Source organism: Balaenoptera borealis, assembly GCF_965194805.1.
Source record: "Balaenoptera borealis genome assembly, chromosome: 5".
Classification (NCBI taxonomy): Eukaryota; Metazoa; Chordata; class Mammalia; order Artiodactyla; family Balaenopteridae; genus Balaenoptera; species Balaenoptera borealis.
Window position 1 is genome coordinate 117,733,287 of NC_138862.1, and position 18,642 is coordinate 117,751,928.

An 18,642-nucleotide genomic window follows, 5' to 3' on the forward strand; every position below is an offset into this window, starting at 1 on the left:
ATTTCTGCTTGGGCATAAAACACTCACTTGATCTGGAAAAGCTTTTAATGCCAATTCTCAGCCTAGTTTCCAACCCCTTACTTTGCAGATACTGCAGATTAGGCCCTCTACCCATTCTCAAATTTCTGCTGGTCTACAGAAGTTATCTTAGTCTTTGGTCACAATGGGCAGTAATTTTCCAGTCCTGGCTTTAACCAGGAAACCCAGTTTCCATTGCCTTCAGTACATGAGCTTAATGGTCTTTACTTCCATTCTGGTAAAGTCATTAGAACTTTATCTCAGCTGTGTATCTGGTGTTGGTTCTTCTCTGGCCCCTGTGGTCTCAATTCTTATTCAGAGCTGTAATGTGATATTTTATGTATTTAGAGAAAAAAGGTAATATCCATGATTGCTTAATCCATTATCTTCATCTTGACTGGAAGTTGCCCTACACATTATTTGGTGATAATAGTTAAGTTGCTTGGATCCAATAAGCTTTGAAATATAGTCTTGTCCCTCTTCTTGCTCTCCCTGCCCCATCCTGCCCTTTGATGAAGCATCCAGGCCTTTCTGGGTGACACTCTCCTCCAGGCTGATAATCCTGGCAGCCATGAAGAAGGGAGCGTGGCAAAGAGCCTGCATCATAAGGCAAGTGACCAGAATTACTCTCAAGTCAGATCCACAGGAGAATGCAGTGCTTTTGGTCAGCAATCCCAGCCTAACTTCTCTATGTTAAATACTTCTGTTGATTTTGTTTGCCTCTGCAATTCCCAGATGAATCTTTCTCTTAATACAAAAGGTATTTTATTAAAATTATTAATGCCATACTAATTACATACTTAAGATTCAATCTCTTCAAACTTAATGAATGCAAGTGTGGTATGTCTAAGTGGTAAGTAGTGGTGTCTGGCCCTCTTCCTAAGTCAATATCATCCACCATGGCCTGCCCTCACAAGAAATGAAAACAGTGCAAGCTACTTTCTTATTTCTGCTCATACCATATGTAACCGACTGTGGTGATGGTGGTTAAATATTCTGTCATCCTCAACCAGTCCTCCCCTTTGCTTTGTCCAAAACAGCCCAAGAACCTAAAGAACTCAGCTTTGAGAAAGGAAATTCAGAAGTTCCTTCCAAGTTAGGGTATAAATTTCAAGGAAAGTAAAATGTTAATCCTAAATTTTTGCTTCTTGGAAATTATTCAATACTTTAATATCTAATAATATAACACTAAACTACAATTAAATTTCTCTCCACTCGAGAAGCTCCAATTTATCATAAATTATAGTTTAAACAAGTCGGTTGTGATGAATATCCCAAGCTCCCCAAACAACTCTCTTCATTCCTATGGTATTTCCTCCCACTCTTGTCTATCCTAAACTCTTGGCTATTTCTGTAGTATGATTTTTTTTTTATTTCAGAAAGGAAAGATAGGGATGAAAGATATGTGATTAAGTCTAATCAGGTGCTTAATAATCTTCCTTTGACACACTGGTGTTAGTAGAAAATATTCTTCTTATGTTAAATATAGAAGGCAATGGAAGGTTTTCCAGTGAGCTTAGAAAGAGTAGTGCTCCAGAGACTAGGAGAAAAGGAAAATAACATCTAACTTGGAAGAAAGCTTGTACATGAACCCCTGTCCTTTACTACTTCCAACTTCCTCAAACTTATGGACTCATAGAATCTCCCTGAGAGAATCATAACCACATTTCAGAAGATCAGTATCTTGGCCATCAAGGTGGAGGAAACCTCATTTTTAATATATGGCTTTTGGAGACTGTTTACAAGCTTTTCTTTTTCTAAAGGTAAAAAAGGCAGCTCCTAGGTGGGCATCTCAGTCAACAACAGCTGCTTTATCCAACTTGTGAACAAAAGCCCAGATTTCATCTGTGAAGCCACTCCACATTTGCTTCTTTGAGACTTTAAATCAGGAGCAGACACTGCTTATTTCATTTCAAATTCCACTTTAAGGGGTATGAGGAAAGTTATTGGGAAGGAAAGGATGCACTAATTAATTTATACCCTTAAGAAATGATGATAATATTATAGAATTTATTGTATTATGAGTTTTATGTTAGAGGTTATGGCATATAACCATATATGGCATATGACATGGCAATTCATTTCAGATTAAAGTTTTTAATGTTATGCAAATCATATAACCATAAATTTTAAATGAAGCTAGAAGGATTAAATATTCAGTATATTGTACACGTTTCCCCAAATTACCCAGTGTCCTAATTGAAGCAGAAATATTCTTTGGATGATAGTCTACAAATTGGTCCTGCACAATGTGTAAGGAGACTTGGGTTCTAATTTTGGCTTTCCCACTCACTAGCAAGGTGACCTTGAACCAGTCACTTAGCTTCTCTAGGTCTCTCTATCATCGGGGAGGTGGTACATGCTTCAAAAAATCTCCTGAAACACTGAAATTTCATAATCTCTCTTCCGAATAGGTATACATCTTTTGTATACAATATACAAAAGATATATATTAGGTAGATATACAAAAGGTATACAATAATGGCTCGACAAGTAGAAATTACCCAATAAATCATTAAATCAGCCAGCTATTTGTTTATCTATTGATACAGATATTATTAGTGTCACAATGATTTAATAACATTCTGTAATTAAATATAAAAACTCTCTTTTATTAAAAATGAAATGGAAAGAGTTTTACCTTTTACTGAAGATGAATAAAGAAACTCTACTTAAGATCATTATGTTATAGTGACAGTGAGTTTCCCCCGCCCCATTTTTTAGATTAACTATCTATTAACCCAAAGACATGTTACCCCAGCAGAGCATTTGGATAGCTGGTTGTGACTCCAGGTTGATGAGGTCAAGATTATAGGTTTGGACCCGATCTAGACTAGCTGTTTTCACTCCATTTATGGTCAAAGACTGTGAGCCTCTCAGGCATCCCTTGTGCTATTCACTGGCAATTCCAGGTGAAAGGGTAAAGACAGATTGATTCATGGCTGCAAGTCAAAATTAAAAGTATGCCCTGCAGTGAGGGAGTCAAGATTATATCATCCTATGAAAAAGGTGGCACAATATGTTATTGTTAAAATAACTTATTCAAAATGAACCTATTCTCAGATTCTCTGTGGGGAAAATACAACTATTTAAAGTTTAGCATATACTCAGAGTGGTTCAGTTACCCAGATAAAACATAGAGGTGAGGGCAGAGGAACCTCACAGTAATATACTATTTAGAATAATACTTCAGAGTATTATATTGTCAGTGTTTTGATGAGCTAAATGGACTTTTGTGCCAAGAAAATGAATTCTGTAAGGGTAATGTCCATTTGATTTTTATCACAGTTACATTTTTTTTCAAATACAGTTTTGTATGCTACTTTTAATTTTATTTTTTACATTAAAATGTCATAAAAATGGAGAGGTAGTATAATGGTTTGACAGAGAAAGCACTGGAATAGAGTCCTGTCCAATGGCTTGTTTTGTCACTAAAATCATACATAGGTAATTTAATCTCTTACTTTGTTATCCCTTAAATATTACAAAGTATTTAGAATGGGAATACCAATACCTGTTCTCACCTCTATTTCATAGATTGTTAAAGTTAAAAAGTGAGGTCTTTGGAAGGTATGGAGGCACTTTGAAAATATAAGCTTTCTATAATGCAAGGATAAATGAAATGAACTTCATGAAAGAAAACTCAGAACTTCAAAAGATTAATGGAATTTTTTCATTCAGAAATTCAGCAGAGATATTTTTGATTATTGTAATCTAATGCTTTTACTTCAAGAATTATAACAAGGTACTTGATTAATGCTGAAAGGTAAAATGATAAGATATTGTATAGCTTCTACATTTACATTGTAGCAGCAAATGTTTGTGTACAACGTGGGACCCTCAGGCTAAATCTGATTGACAGATATATTTTCTTTGGCCCCCAAAGTGTTCATAGCTTTTGGGATTTGAATACTCTGTGGTTCACTAATCCCCACCATTCTCTATTTTCTGATTCTTTAGGTCAGTGCTGTTCAAAAGAAATATAATGTGAGCCACATATGTAATTAAACATTTTCTAGCAGCCACATTAAAAAATAAAAAGGAACAGGTGACATTAATTTTGATAATATATTTTATTTAACCCAATATACCCAAAATACTGTCATTTCAACATGTAATCAATATAACAATTATTGAGATATTTTACTTTTTTTTTTTTTTTGTACCAAGTCTTCAAAAGCCAGAGTATAGTTTGTTGCCAGCACCTCTTGGTTGAAACTAGCCACACTTCAAGTGCTCAGTCACCACTCGGGGCAGCCCGCTGAACTGGACAGCACAGCGTGCGTGCTTCCCTCACGTAAGTCACCCACCTAGCCCTTCTAGCAATGGTGCTGAAAGTGTGGTCCCTGGAACAGCAGCATCGCCATCGCCTGGGGATTCCCTGGGAATGCACATCTTAGGCCTCACCGCAGACCTACTGAATTAGAAACCCGGTGGGTGAGGTCCAACAAAATTGTAATGAGCCCTCCAGGTGATTCTGATGCACGCTAACATTTAAAAACCACTGCCCTACTGGCATCTTCGTTGGTAACCCTTGCTTATGTGCTCTGTGCCTGTCATGATTCATAGGCAAAACCAAATACAACAAACAACCAAAGTGCCATCAGCTAAAATGTTTTCATTTGGCCCTTCTGAGGCATTAAAACCTGAAGAAATAGGACAAATTCCTAAATGCAGCTTGAGAATTACACATTAAACTGTGTATTTCTTTTAAACATTCAGGACTGGAGTAGCCAAGAGGAGCCGAACAGGAGTCATCTAGTCAAATAACCCTTGCACCTACTCCTAGATGTCTGGAATTTCTTTAACTGGGGTGGGGTGGACGATACCCACATCTATACCCCCATTAGAACCAAGATCTACCTGCAGGAGAAGACACACTGACTCAGGTGAGAGCCAGAGTTAAGGTCGTGGAAGAGCATGGCGCTGGGAACCAAAGACCTGAATCAAGTACACGATTTACCTCTTATGAGCTATGAAGTTTTTAGCTTTTCACCAAACCTATGACTCATCTTATTCATCTGGAAAATAATGATAATGAAGTTCATGATAATGATGAAGTGAAAAAATATCTGTCCAGTCTGGCTCACAATACCATTGTGAACATCAAATGAGATCACGTATGTGGAGATGCTATGAGATCCTGTAGCTTTAAGACTTTTGGTAGTGTTATTAAAATCCACTGTGGTGTAAATGACCAATTTTTCCCTTGCAAGCAAATATGGATAAGAAGGATTGGAAAACTGCATGTGATTCTGGAAGGAGAAGAAGCTAAAGGACCAGAAAGAGGTGGAAAGGCTCAGAGAGGGGCCTGAAGGCACTGCTAATGAGCTTCTTGACCAGAGAGTTTTTCCAGCTCTAATCACGCTCTTGAATACCTATATAATTTTAAAATATAAATTACAATGATACTACACCACTGATTTTAATAAAAAAAGTTTAGACCATTCTATCTCCCATTATTTACCTCTCCATTCATTTCTATGTGGGGTTACTTGTGTTCTCTAATTAATCATCCTGTGATAAGAGGCACGGATGCTGAGCCAATAAAAGGTAAACAACACTTTGCCAACTGAAAAATACGATGAGACACCGGTGACTGCTGCTTCCTGTGAAAACTTCATTAGCAATAAATGAGTTACCAGATGTCACCTATCAGATTTGAAATTAAAATATATTCCCAGTATTTGTGTGTAGTCTGAGCAGGACAAAAAAAATGAACTCTTTTCAAGAGAGCTGCATAAGATAATGCACCTCTTTGCCTTCGATTGTTTGTTTCTCCTCTAAATGTAGAATAAATGCATCCCTTGGTTTGTACAGGGGAAATATAGCATTTCTGCATACAAGGGTTATGCAGTGAAGCGGCACATTACTCATACAGCAACAGCTCTTTAAGGACAAGGTGAATGTTTTCAAACATTCTGTGCCACACCAAGACCACCACCTCCTCTTGTTTTTAACTTTGCCATAGCAATTTCTGTCTTTTCTCACCTTCACTTTCAACAAGCAATTCCTGCTTTTATTACCAACAATAAAACTGTTCAACTCAGCAACTGTCAACGCTGACTCCATTTTTCCCCCGTTAGTGCTTCCTTTTTTCATGAGATATGAAACCTCTCCTCTTGTTTTTCTAGCTGGCTAAGCCGACTGTGTTCTGGTCCTCAAAGTCACAAGCCTCTGATCGGAAAGCAACTGTGGTTAAGGAGGAAATCCCACAGTAGGATATCGGACAGCACGCTTTCACTTGAGCCAGCAGAAATTTCAAATGATAAGCCAGTGTGGTAGAAATATCTAACACTCTCTAGTTTTTATAAACAAGTTTTTTGGCAGAGGAAGGCCCATGTTCCTTTGCAATTTCAAAATCTCCACGGTTTTTTGGTTCCAACTAAAGACCACGACTGTTCAAAACTGTTTATTTCTTTTCCTCCCTAGTTTATTTTTGTTCTTATCTCTTGTGAGATAGGTGAAACTTATAAATCAAATTAAGAGGGTGAACTTAATCACCCTCACTCTCAAAAAATATTTACACAGAATTTCTTTACACAAAGAAATTCCCCAAAGCACTTAAAAGCTTATTTCTGGGTCATTTACTACTCATCAGGTGCTGGGGATGCAGGATCTACTGCCCTTTGACCTTCACATAAAGGAAGCCAGAACATCTTTGAAATAATTAGCTACGTCAATGGGGAAAATGTCAATTTAAACTTTTTAGCTGCATAACTTCAGCACAAAGTGACACACAAGTGACACACTTATAAACTTATTGTTTTATACTCTTCTGTGCTTCAGCTGGTATCTGATTCACATGGAGTACTTATAATAATAGTGGCTTAATATTAACAAAAGGAACATTTGTGATGAATTGAATGCTTACTATATGCCAAGTATTGTGCTAATTGCTTTCATCTCTGTAAGAGCCCTGTTATGAACTGAACTGTGTCCCCCCACAACCCCAAATTCATACATTGAAGCCTAAATCCTCAATGTGACTATATTTGGAGATAGGGCCTTTAAAGAGGTAATTAAGGTTAAATGAGGTCACAGGGTTGGGGCCCTAATCCAGTATGATTGGTGGCCTTATTAGGGGACGACACACCAGGAATGTGCTTGCACAGAGGAAAAACCATGTGAAGACAGTGAGAAGGTGGCTGTCTTCAAGTGAAAAAGAAAGGTCTCACCAGAAACCAACCCTGCTGGCAACTTGATCTTGAACTTCTAGCCTCCAGAACTGTGAGAAAATAAATTTCTATTGTTATTTTGTTATGGCAGTCCTAGCAAACTAATACAAGACCTATGATGGAAGGCACCATTATTCCCACTCTTCAGATGAGGGAACTGAGGCTTAGAGAGCAGGTCCTTACATTTCTGACATTCTAAAGTTTCAAGGTTCAGTTCTTTTTTTTTTTTTTTTTTTTGGTAAGGTCATCTCTTTATACTCTGGTTAAGCGCTTCTCAATTGGGTAATTTTGCCCTTCAGGGACATTTTGCAATGTCTGGAGACATTTTTGGTTCCTATAACAGGGGGAAAGGGAGGAGGGGGCTTTACTAGCATTTAGTGGGTAGAGACCGAAGATACTGCTAATCATCTTACAAGGCACAGGATAGACCCCTGCAGCAAAGAATTATCTAGTCTAAGATGTCAGTGGTACCGTTGTTGAGAAATCTTTCTGGTCTGGACTTTGATTTTTCCCCTTTCAATTCTTGATAACCTGTAGTTCTTATCTTTTGTGGAATAAGTTAACTATACACTCTGTTTTATTGGTGGTATTATATTCATATCTTCCCAGGGAAACTATAGATCCCTCAAAAGATAAAATTCTGTCAGGTAGCCTTTAAATGTTCAAGGTCATGCTGAATACTTAGTAGGGGCTCTAAAATTGTGAGTTGACAATATCTGTTTTGTCAGATCATTCTAGAAATTATCCTAAGTATTTTCCAGAATTCTAGGATTCTGTACAAGAACAATGGAAGAGAGAATTTGAGCTTAGAGTCATTATAAGGGCTTCTAAGGATCTGACGGCTCTTGTAGTAACTCCAAGGTTGCCTCTGGAGGAAGGCAGCCACCAGGTCCGGAAGTCAAACCCTGCCCTCTGGTGGCATCACTGCCATAGGCAACTGCTGTGCCAATCTGAGTCATTAATGTCTGAACTGACTGTACAATATTTGAATGAATGTAAGTTCATCTTTGCATTCACATTAGGCTTTTTTTCTCTGTGGATCAACACATTGAATGTAGCCTGTCATCAAGGTTCTAATGAGAACTAAACCAAGTAGAGAAAAGTAAGAGAGGGATAAACATACCTAGTTTAATGTTTGAGAGTCTCTCCAAGTTTGTCAACCAAAGAGTTTCAGTTACTTAATTTGAGTCTCTGTTACTTGTCTCCTCTGCCCAACTGCTTTACTGATCCATAAGGGCAATGAGTAGTTGTTTTTGTAGCCGAAGAACATTTCTGAAAAAAAAAAAAAAAAAGGTTTCTAAAGGACCAATATTAATAGAGTGCTATGACCGAAATTTTGTTTATTGGTTCCTGTGGTATTTTCCCTACAAATTTCTTACTGACTAGTTGTAGAAGAAAAGCACCATTCTGTTTGAAATACCAGCTAAATCTGAGGAAATTATACTTCCCCTTTTCCCCATTGAGAACTCTATTCTCTCACTAGGAAAACACCGCTGTACTTCTTATCACAGATACAGCCTTTTCTGTATACTGATGCCAAATGGGTAACATTTTAGTGGGGCATTTGAAGTTGTGATATGCAACTCCATGGGAGACAAACAAGGTCATTCAGAAGGTCTTTTCATTGAGAACATCAGAGCTTTCAAAAGACTCAGGCAGCCTTTCCTGGATAATTGGGATAAAACTGAAATAAAGAAAAAGCCCATAAGGTTCAAAAATAAGCAATCAGATGGAAACACTCAGAATTAGGAAGTAAAAGATATGGTAAATGCTGATGCTGAATCTTAATATATAAAACCAATAGTGGTGAGTAAAAAAGCAACATAATTTAAGAAGTTGAAGAGTAGAAATCAGTTGATTGCAGGGTTTAACAGAGGGAAAAAAAAGACTGAGAACGAACGAAAAGTCTGGAACTGGGGGGTGGAGGACTTGGCGGCTTTTTCTTTGCCATTCTAGAAATTGAGACCTTAGGCAAATCATTAAACCTTCATTGGACCTTGCTCTGACCAACGGGAACGAGATGCTAAAGCCTCTACCTCGCCCTTGTAAGAATGTTGTAAGATTCTATGTTTAAAATAATTTCCTCAAAAGATAATTTATTATACTCATTCAGTGTGAACAGACTATATACCATAAAAACAAGTCTAATATATGGCTGAAGTGGAAAGCTAATCTATTTATCAAGAGGTATATATTCAGTACTTAGAATTTTAAAAGGGAACATTCATTTAATTAACGTTAGCAGAGTCTGGTGGCTGGCTGGCATCATGGGAAACAAACCATAAGCTTTGCGGTCACAAAGGTAAGATCCTGGCTCGACCTCTGACTAATCTTGTAACTGGCTAATTTACTTATTCTCATTGAGCCTTAGTGTCCTTATCTTTTAAAACAGGATAAAAACTTGCTGTTAACATGAGGGTTAAATACAACATGGGGGAAAAAAGATTGCCATGTATTAAACACTAAATAAATATTATCTATTTTTACTATCATTTTATATATTTTCAATATATATTCATATGTCCCCACCAAATACTAAGTGAATTACCCCATAAATTTATATATATGTATAAGTCGTCACATTATTACACATGGCCAAGAAACAGATTAGAATGATGTTAGAGCTCTGTCAATACAGTACAGTATGGTGATACAATTTGTTGTTAATCCCATAAAGCAATGTAAAGGATCCAGGAAGGATCCATTTTTAAAAGAAGTGAAAGTATGAACACCTAAAGTGCAGATGATTTTAAGAGTACTTTAAGCTGGAGGGGGAGAAATACCATACTATAGACCTTTGGTTGATGAAGCATACCTAAACTAATTAAATGGCAAAAATTTCCTTCAAAGCGTAGGATTCAGAGAAAAAAATATCTTTGCCAACAGCCCCCCTAGTATTCATATAAGTCTCTTCCTTGAATTATCTGACTTAACATGTGGTAATTGTTGTTTTTTAATATGACTTCATGAGATTCGCTTTCTAATAATTATAAAACACTGTATTATTTCTGGTAACATTTTTGATATTACTTTATTATTGTATAAAATAGTGGAAAAACAAATTAGGCTAAATATTTTTGTACTCAGAATAGAGCAGGCAGATTTGTGAAGTTCATTAGAACTTTGTGAGAATAACATAATATGCTAATAATTTTGGATATGAAGAGGTTCTAATCCAGAGAAACTATGTTTAGGAATCAGTCTGTTTCAGTAGGCATTGTTATATGCATGCCAATGATCCGCTTAAAAGCCATTCTCTAGATAAATAACATGGTTCATGTTACACCAACAAATTAAGATGTTCTCTTTACAGAAAAAGTCATTCTGTAACTGTGGACTTTCGATTTAGGTTTGGAGTGTAGCTTTATCTCAGTGTAGATCAGGAAGTCACAGAAATTTCTGCTATAGAAGGAAATTTAGGTGTCATATTTATTGCTTTTCTTCTTGAGAGAAATACAGGAATATATATGTACGCCCTTAGAGACACCAGGGGAGGCGGAGACAAGATGGTGGAGAGGAAGGACTTGAGCCCACCTCTTCTCACGAAAACACCAAGATCACAACAAACTGCTGAACAACCATTGACAAAAAAGACTGGAACCTACCAAAAAAGATATTCTACATCCAAAGACAAATAAGAAGCCACAACGAGACTGTAGGAAGGGCACATTCGCGATACAATCAAATTCCATACCCGCCGGGTGGGGTGGGTGACCTACAAACTATATGTATGCCCTTTGTCCCTGTAAACATACACAATTACGATATTCTAAATGGGGTCTTGGTTGTCAGGCTACCCAAACAAAGTCTATTTTAGCCTAGAATGTAGTTGAAATATTATTCTCTACAGTCTTTTGCTTTTATTGAGGCAACTTGAGTCAGAGATTCATAACATTTTACTGCTGGAATGGGCCCTAGAAATTACTTGCTTCAGGGTTCACATATTTAAATACTTATAGGGGCTGGGAGTAACAGAGATGGGTGAAGCGGGCATGGTGGTGGACACTTCCCCTTTCTCAGAGGAGGTGGGGATGGGGATTCTCAATTGTGCCAGTGGTGATCAGGGGAAGATACAGGCCGATTTTTTAAGATAAGCTGGAAATTTCAAATTTTACGTGGAATATCCTATTTTGAAATGTTTTCAACTAAAGCAAATGAAAAAAAAGCAACACTGCGTGGAAGTAAACAGAATTCTTTTGCAGATCGAATTTGGTCCAAGGGCTGCCAATTTACAACTCAGGATCCAGGCCAACCACCTAATTTTACAATTAAGAAAACAGACTTCAAGCCCCAGCAAGATGCTGCAGACCCCCATTCCAGTGTTTTTATATAATACACTAAATACTTGAAGTGTGTTGTTGTTAGACATCCCCCATTCCATTTCCACATTCAACAATAATCCATGACCAAGGAGTAGCAGGTAGTGGGAAAACAAAGAGATGTGATGGGATGAGGTATTACCCACCCCTGCTCTCATGAGACTAGCCTGGTGCAGAGTCTGAGAACTGTCTCAGAATGGCAGCCGGGACTGCACCTCCCTGCTTCTTTGATCTTGCCAGCAACTTATCTTTCCTTTTTCCTTTTTATATTTTGGTAAAGATACTGTTAATGTTTTCTAGAGCTGTTGTTGCATTTCACTAAAGTGATGTCTCCATGTGGGTGAATACAGCACACAATCTGTGATATTTGGTTCTTGCACATTATTTTAACATTTATTCAAAAAGTATCATCCAGTGCCCAAAAGATGATCAGTAGTGAAAGGGCCTGATGCCATTCCATAGAGCCACAATGACCGCATGGCCCTGGTTATATAACTGGTGATGAGGTGAGATTTTAAAATATTTTCAGTAAGTGCTGAAAAATACTTATTCTTGAAAACTTCACTGTCAAGTAAAGTGTTTCTAAAGTGAACTGTGATGTTCCAAGCATGAAATTATCCACACATTTGTGTTGCAAGGCTACGTTTGTGTTTTTGATACTTTTTTTCTAAATTCATTCACTGCAGGTTTAGGAACACACACACACACAAAAAATACATAGAATATATCTGCTGTTAAGTGGGTACATTGACTGAGGGAATTACACAGGATTAATACTGGATGAATATGGAGCATTTCTGATGAACAGTAATATTTGGCTGGCATATCCATTTCTTGGAATTCTAGCCCTAATAAAACTTCCTAGACAAGTAAATTGATTTTTTTTAGCTTGGTTGGAAAAATAGTTTAATTCTCATGAGCATATTTTGAATCTTGTAAAAGAACAACATGTACATTTTGGTTAATTGCTTCATTGGCTGGAAGAACACAGTTCGTGATTTTATACATAGTGCCTTGGATGGGAAGGGTGGGGAGCTTCAAAAGTATCAATACTAACTTCCATTTGAATTGTACGTTGAGTGAAGAGAACAAATTTCATGCCGTTTCAAACTGTAGAGTTTTCAAGTGAGATGGAAAATCGAGATGGAACATGGCGGTCTGATAATGTAAACTTTCTTATAATTCAGAAGGTGCCACGTTGAGGACTGCTGGCAGCTACTCTACTGAGGAGTCCATATGCCAGAGTGGAGTGTCAGCCCACGGACAGTGGTGCCATCTGCCCCACGAGCCAGAGGAGGGCCTCGGGGGCGGGGGAGTCAAAGTGGGATGGGAAAGGGCGCATGTGGAGCCCTTCAGGAAGTCTGTTGTCTTCAGATGCTAAACCCCTCTTAAAAGGAAGTATTCATCTGGGAATTTCAGTATTAAGCAAGTAGTAAGCATGAGGCCACTGGGATCAAACTCATGATCCAGGGAAGAATATGGTGGGGGCAGTGGAAGGAACATGGTCATAGTGTCTGAAGTCTTGCTTTGAGTTTTCAGCTCCAGAAATTCTATTTCAGACTTCTGAATAGTGTCCATGTCTCTTCAATATGTTCAGACTTTCCGCTAGCTTCTTGAACATATGGAATACAGTTATAGTCATCTAATGGCCTTGTAAACGAATTCTATCATCTGTGTCGTTACTAGGTCTGTTTCTATTAATTGATTTTTTTCTTTTTATGGATTTTATTTTCCTGCTTCTTTGCATGCCTGGTAATTTTTGAATGGAGGCTAAACACTGTGAACTTTACCTTGTTGGATACTGGATGTTTTTGTATTCCTATATAAATTCTCCAGCTTTGTTCCGGGAAGCAGTTAAATTACTTGCAAACAGTTTGATTCCTTCAGATCTGGCTTTTAAGCTTTGTTAGGTGGGACCAGAGAAGCATTTAGTCTAATTTTTTCCTATTCTTGAGGCAAAACCCTTCTGAATATGCTACCTGATGTCCCATGAATTATGAGTTTTACCCCTCTGGCTCGTGGGAACAACAACTATTTTCTGGCTCTGGATGATCTCTGCGGAGTGTGCCCTCAAATCCTTCTGGGTGATTACTCACTCACATGTACTGAAACACAGGGGGCACCTTTCAGATTTCCATGCTCTTTCTTTGTAAAGCTCTCTAGTGTCTGGTACTCTGCTCTGTGAACTCTAGCTCCTTGCCTCTCTGGACCCCCAGCTCCATCTCCTCAGCTCAGGGAAACCTGGGAGCTCCTTCTGGATTATCCTTTCTGAGCCATGGCTTGGAACTTTCTCCAGGCAGTGATCTGGGGCTCACTTCATTTGTCTCCTATCCCTCAGAGACTACTGTCCTTTGTTGCCTGGTGTCCACTGTCTTGAAAATCATTGTTTCATATATATTCATATATATGTTCATATATATATAATATTTTAATAGTTGTTTTTGGTGAGACAGTAAATCTCTCTCACTCCATCTTGGCTGGAAGTAGAAGTCTCTGGGTTTGAGTTTGATCTACATCTTGTGTGCTATTTAATTTTGGAAGAATTACTTAGCTTCCTCCTCTTCTTTGTCTATTTATGAAATAGGGATAATAATATAATGATTAGGCAATGGAGTCATATAGAACATGTTATAGTCTATAAGATTAGGCAAAGGAGGGACTTTCTTGGTGGTCCAGTGGCTAAGACTCTGCACTCCCAATGCAGGGCACCTGGGCTCTATCCCTGGTCAGGGAACTAGATCCCACATGCTGCAGCTAAGAGTTCACATGCGGCAACTAAAGATCCCATGTGCCACAATGAAGATCCCATGTGCTGCAACTAAGACCCAGAGCAGCCAAATAAATAGATAAATATTAAAAAAAAAAAAAAAGATTAGGCAAAGGAGCAGCCATACGTTGAGAGTGGACTTTAAAAAAAGACCTGCATGGGGTGCACCTCTTTCTCCTTCACAGAAATCACCCGAGCTCTTTTCTCTTGCCCAAACAGGGATACTTGCCTTATTTTTTTGCCTACATACCAACTAATGACCCTGCCCTTTACCTTGTGGACCTGCTGATGAAGGGTCTATAAGCCAAAGGCCACTTGTCTCCTCTCAGAACCCATGGGGCAAAAAACAAGTTTATCTGAAACATTTTGCCAAAGCTACACCGCCACACAACTGTAGTACCTCAACAGAGTCTATGTGACTTGTGGTTAAAAAAATCGATTTTTTTCTTATGTACACCATAATTTAAAATAATCATGTTTGCCAAATTCCTGTGAAGCAGAATGCATAATACTATTAATTGAGAACATCTGTGCACAATTATAAACAGAACTCATTCTGATTATAGTTGTACTTTAACATTTGAAAAGAAAGTGTTATTTTTTTATGGGAAAGATATCTTTCTTCTGCCATATTAAAATTCCAACTTACTAAAGTAGTAACGTGAGTGAAAAAATAATAAAATCGTATGGCTTTTTTTTATTACATGTTTATTTAGGCCAAACCAGTATGAGGCAGCTAGATTAATTACTTTTATACTGTTAAGTACTGTACATAGTTAATTATTTCATCTAAGTCGTGTCTGAGCCAAATCTGTGAATTACTGTTCATGCAGGGCAATGATGATAATTTATGTACTCCCTCCACGCTACAGCCTGTTAATATACTATTTTTGATTTGAAACTGGATGTTAAAAGTTTGCAAGAGGCTTTTCAAGACTAGCCCATGACATAAGTTCTAAAATTATGGATTTCAAAATTAAGCTTGATAACATGCCATGATAGGAACTTATTTAGATGATGGATTTTGTCTGAGAAATGTTTTTCCCATATTTTACTCTGATCTGTTGACTCTTAAGGGTTTCAGCTTGTGCTTTTTATTCTGCCTGATTTTACGATGTGGATATTACCTTGGGCCCTTAGTAGTTTTTCAGCATGCACAAAACCTGATCTCACCCACTCTCCCAGTATGGCTAATCAGGTATTTAATTGTGGTTACAAATGCCTAATTACTTCAAGTGCTAGAGAGGTGCTCACAACCACCATGAACTCACCAAACTAAACAGATGACACTGAATCCATTCTTAAAATGTAAGATCAACTTTACAATACTTGAATAACAGGTTCCCAGAGATTTTTGTACATAGTCAAGTGAAAGAGAACTTTAAAAGTTGTATAAAGTCAAAAATTAAATTCTGAGATGCCATTGAAGTAAAAAAGAAGAGAAAGATGAAGAAATGAGTGAAACACAAAGTGTAATAAAAAATTAGAGATGTTACAGCGTCTCCTCGCTGCTCCCGGCTGTGGTCCTGGATGCCAGCATTAGCATCACCTGGGAGCTTTCTAGTAAAGCAATCTCAGGCCCCATTCCACACCTACTGAGTCAGAATCTGAATGTCAACAAGATTCTCCAGGTGGTTTGTGTATCTATTCATGTTTGAGAAGCGCTGGTCTAGAGAGACATTTAATAATCACCAAAGCTTGTGCATGGATCCAATAGTTTGCCCCTCATAGAGATGGAGAACCACCCCAGTCACTGAGCCCCAGTCCAGTGGAGTGTGGCTGTCCCCATGGAGAGAACCTGGGAGAGGACAGGAAAGCAGTGGCTGTGTGAGAGGCTCTTGCATTTTCACGCGGAGCCCTTGGAGTTTAGAGGAAGAAGAGTCTCATTGAGGCAAAACTGTGTGCCAAGGAAAATAAAATCTATTTTTACATAACGCAAATATCTGCCAGCTCCATTCATATAACAAGTGAATTGGACGTTAATCTTTCAGAGGAAAACCAATACAGATCCAGACTTCTTGCTGGGATTTTGATGGGCGGGGTCCTTGCTTGTTTTGGGAGAATTGAGAGCACCTAAAACGATGGGAAGTGCTCCATCTTCCCTTGCTGCACAGTATTACCTTTTTTTGATTTGTATGAACTATGTGAATTTTGCATTGTAATTGTAACTAGCAACAGTTTTTCCTCTTTAAAATGCAAGCACCTGATGCACAATTTCCTCTTCTTGCAGAGGCTTTCAAACTGTTCAACCACTAGAGGTCTGTATTACCTATTTTAAAAAATCATACCCAACTGGTTGAGACTTTCAGCTCTCAATTTCAACACCTATTTCTATGTTTTAAGATTTAAAATCTTTTAAAAACATAACACCAGGGAATAAAAATCACAACACTTTAGGAAATGAAGGAGAACAGCTAATAGGAACCCTTTCATTCAGAAGGGTACCAAGTCTTCCCTGCTCTGTCTAGGAGACAGTACACCTTCACACTCAGAAACACGGAAATCAACAGCCAGTTACAAATCCAGGGGACAAATTTATTTTCTGTAAAATAGTTTTTCCCCCAACATATTTTAAGATCTCTGTGTTTTAACTTTAATTTTTAAAGCATTTATTTTCCTATTGCCAACAAAAGAAAAGTTAAAGCAATGTAATTCTGTTTAGTTCTTAAAACACCAATTTGACTACTTTTATGAAGGTTTTTAAATAAGAATTTCTTGTTGATCCAAGATTAGACTAAAACTTAATGTTCTTTCAGGCTTAATTTATAAGGCTTTGCTGCAACTTTATAAACAAATGCATGAGCCTGGGCTTGCCTGATTAAAGCTGTAATAGTGGTGATGATTGCCAGTGGTAGCGACAGCCAAGTTGTGTCTCCCAAATTTTCACTGGGTTCCTTGTTTGCCGGGGATTTTTCACTAGCATAGCGCATTTGGGTCTGCCTTCTGCCAGCAGCAGCAAAGGCTCTGAGCCTTCCAGAAATCGAAAAAATGAGGTGTCCCATTTACTGCATACCTGATTAATAGTGATGAAATCTTTCCATAGCATTATAGAGCAGGCCTCCTAAAACACCACACACTCATATATTCACATACTTAAATGGAATTGTTGAAAATACTAGAGGTAAAAGACTGTAATTTACTGAGTATGTATTGCACCAGGGGTTTGGGATTTAGATGCTGGATTTTCATAGATGCTAATTACCCCCGAGTTTGGAGTAAGTGGCTACATTTGTTGCCAGGCAAGGTGTAAAGCTAAGTGGCTCCCTTCTTTTAAAAGGCATTATTGCACAATGTTCCTGGTCTGTAACACCTCCAGAATCATAAGCAGGTCTAGTGTGGCTTCTCTCTCAGTCTGTCACTTTATTAAAACACAACAATTTGCAAATGTTATTTAGCAGATCAGCTGAGTTCATTTCAAAGGCTAATATTTTACAGAAGGGAAAATAACCCATCCCAATCCTTTAAAAAAGTGTTTTCTATGTATTCTCAGGCAAACTGCCTAGTGTTTTATATAGATCTCAAAGCTAGGATTCAAGGATAATTTTAGTAATGTCTTGCACCGCTTGTCTATATAGTCCAAATGATCAGTTCTACAGCAGAAGGAAACTAATTCACAGTGCAATAATTTGTATTACAGACCACATTATTTAAAGTAGTTAAGTTTTTCATTTCCTGTTGCATTTCTGCAAATGGCTGGTGGCATATGAATTCATTCTCTCACTGAAATGTGACAAAAATATCTGCTTTACCCAATCCTGAACATTACTTTCAGAGCTCCTGACTCTTCTACTATTATTCAAAATGATGCTAGCTTATACTTGCATCCAACATCAGTATAAACCTATAATTAAATATTAGCACAGTGTTCGCCTGTATAGATATACGTAAAAAAAATGCTGCTAGTGTAGCAGTTAATCGAAAGAAAGGAAGATCTCAGGCTTTGAAGAATTTGATGGGTTACATCTGGGAGAGAAATGAGAACGAGGGCTTTGGAGTCAGCCCAAAATTCCAGTTCTTGTCCTGGTATTGGTTAGCAAGATGGGCCCCTTAGACTCACTGTCTGTGAAAAAATGAAGCCAATAAGAAAACCTAGCTTGTAGTTTTGTTTTGTTTTGTTTTTGTGAATTAAGTAAGAAAATGGAGATAAAGTCACTAACCCAGTGCCTGACCCAACTAAGTGTCCAATTAATAGATGTTAACTATTACATTCTCTTTGTGTCTGCATTTAAAAAAATAGCAATATAATACAATGGCAATAATCCTAGTTACTTTTTTGTTTTCAGGTTTACTGAGGTATACTTTATTTTATTTAATTTATTTATTTTTCCACATAAAAACACTTTATTACCATATTAAATAA

At 37.7% G+C, this 18,642-nt stretch overlaps 1 protein-coding gene across 5 annotated transcripts in view; it reads right to left on the reverse strand.

Annotated features, from left to right (window-relative positions):
- Positions 1–18,642, reverse strand: part of AGTR1 (angiotensin II receptor type 1) — a 55,887-nt gene that overhangs the window by 8,798 nt on the left and 28,447 nt on the right. For 2 of the 5 annotated variants that reach the window (XM_082394442.1, XM_082394441.1), the window contains exon 3: positions 8,320–8,468. The exons of 2 other annotated variants lie outside the window; for them this stretch is intronic. The gene's annotated coding sequence lies outside the window, so the exon portion shown is untranslated. Of the gene's footprint in view, positions 1–7,196; positions 7,247–8,319; positions 8,469–18,642 lie in introns of all 5 variants that reach the window. One more of the 5 variants, XM_082394443.1, reaches the window with a different exon arrangement.